Source organism: Nicotiana tomentosiformis, chromosome 6 (genome assembly GCF_000390325.3).
Source record: "Nicotiana tomentosiformis chromosome 6, ASM39032v3, whole genome shotgun sequence".
Taxonomy (NCBI): domain Eukaryota; kingdom Viridiplantae; phylum Streptophyta; class Magnoliopsida; order Solanales; family Solanaceae; genus Nicotiana; species Nicotiana tomentosiformis.
Window position 1 is genome coordinate 58346011 of NC_090817.1, and position 2377 is coordinate 58348387.

At 33.3% G+C, this 2377-nt stretch overlaps 1 long non-coding RNA gene across 1 annotated transcript; it reads left to right on the forward strand.

The window, feature by feature from the left end:
• The first annotated feature begins 304 nt into the window (after positions 1-304).
• On the forward strand, positions 305-1706 carry LOC108949261 (uncharacterized). The gene is made up of 6 exons (XR_001974071.3): positions 305-470; positions 561-805; positions 897-1112; positions 1200-1292; positions 1392-1508; positions 1610-1706. It is a non-coding gene; the product is annotated as an uncharacterized lncRNA (long non-coding RNA).
• Positions 1707-2377: the final 671 nt, after the last annotated feature.

The following is a 2377-nucleotide window of genomic DNA, read 5'->3' on the forward strand; positions in this document are numbered from 1 at the left end:
TTAGACTGAATGAAATTAATTCGTAATGTTTGAAGGTTTAATTTCATAACAGAATCAGTGGTGAAGTAAAATTAGTGCTTTACTCCAACATTTCATCAATTAATTGATTTTAATTCTCTGCTATTTGAATTAATATTTTCTCTAGTCTGATCAATCATTTTCTTTTTATGTGATGTTGTAGGAAATGAAAGGAACTGGATTAGGAAAAAGTGGGAGAGGCGGGACGAGCTGTGGTCATGAAAGTTTTCAAAGACGTAGCAATCTTGGAGCGATGTCTCAGCCACGCATACATACTGGACGAGTATCTGGTGCATCGGCAGAGACAGGACACCCATGTAATCCGAGTCAAGGAGCTTTACAGACCGGACACGTATCTAGTAACTCTCTCCCAAGACCTTCTTTAGAAACACAACCATCATGAAATGAAGCAGAAACTGTGCATCGCTCTCCAGAGGCTGAAAATTGTGCAAGTTAGTTTTCTGTATTTGATATTTTGTGAAAATTATTTTTACTAATTGTGCGGAACTACTAATGAACAATAGTATCCCTTTACTTTGCAGTTTCTTCTAGCGATAAAAAAAGAGGAAGAGGAAATTACAAATCTAAAAGTTTAGATATAAAAACAAAGTATGGTGGCAAAATCAAAATTATGATTCCAGATGACATTGATAGAGAAGTACGCTCTGGGGCTAGAGATATTTTTAATTACTGCGGTTTGATCATGAAGAGCACTATCTCGTTCCAAGATGGAAATTGGCAAAAAATAGTTCTGAAACACGAAAAAGCAATGTGGTTAAAGGTCAAGGTTAAATTACTTTCAATATTGTATTGACTTTAAGTTTCAAGGTTTATTTATATGGTTAGGATATCTAATATAGTATTACATTTATTGTCAGGATAAATTTGAAGTTTACAGCGGGCTGCGAGAGCATAAGTTTCAAGCCTTTGTACATAGCACTATGCAAAGGCTTTTTAGAGCATGGAAAGCTCGACTCAACAGGTTGTACTCTAAGTACAGTACTAATGAAGAAAGATTGTCTCATCGACCTGAAGATGTTGAGTTTGAGGACTGAAAATGCCTAATACAATATTTTGGAAGTCAGGATTTTAAGGTATTAACTTAATACCTGAAGATTCTGCCAACCAAAGGGCACCATTCATATCTTTGAAAGGTGATTTATTAATCCGTTGACTTACAGGTTGTAAGTGAGAGGAACAAAATAAATAGAGAAAAGTAAATAACTAAGCATACTTGTGGCACAAGGTCTTTTGCAGAAGTAGAGGAATCTACGGTAAAAATATATTTAGTCCCCTACTATCACATATGCTTCTTTGTTATTTACATATTTATATATTTGCTTATATATTTTTTCTCCGAAACTATATTGCAGAGAAATCCTATTACTGGAGAAATAGACACACCAAATAAAGTTTGGGAAATCCAACATACACGCAAGGATGATAGAGGAGAACTGGTGTGGGTGGATTCACGATCCCAACAAATTCATGTAATTATCTAAAATCATAGACTTATTATCTTTTTGTTTCTGTAAGTTACATTAAATGTGTTTTATTATGTTTTGATGTAAATGATTATGCATAAATGCAGGATCAACTCCAGGAAGTTGTCGCTCTGCAACAATCTGAAGAGATCGAGCATCCCATGACTAGAGATGAGATTTTATCCAAGTGAGAGAACATGCCATGTTCGTGAAAAGGGATACAGAAAGAAGCCTCCTAAAAAGAGTAACATGTAGTGTCATGTAGTATATATGTAATTGACTTTTTAGTAATAAAAATATTAATAATATTCGGTTTGAGAAATTCTTTTGGTATTTTTTAAATATTATTGGTTGCTTTTAATATTGGTAGTCAATTGATGTGAATATCCAGATATTAAAATTTAGAGAGTCAGGTTTCTACTGGAAATATATATAATTTTGGTCATTATAGTTTTTGAGAAAATAAGTTTTAGTGGCGACATTATTTTCTCACAAAATATTAGTAATTGTTGCGATGTTAAAGTCGCCACTGTTGGTTTATTTTTTTTGCAGTGACTTTGGTCGCTACAGAAAGTTATTGTGCCTTTCATGGTTTATTATTTTGTTGCGACACGAGTCGCCCTCCTTTAATAGTTTTTGGAAACAAATTAGATACAAAAGAAAGTTCCTAGAGAGCAAGCAATATTTTTTTAATTTAATTTTCGTTTTTTTTTCTGTTTTTTTTTTAACTTTTTTTTATAGCTCTTAGTATTCAAGAAATTCCCAGAATTATCAAGAACGAAACCTTGATAGAACCGCTTTGATACCACTTGATAACGACAGGGTCGGGAATCCAAACTAGAGTAAGAATTTGAAAAGTAAATGCGGAAGCAATA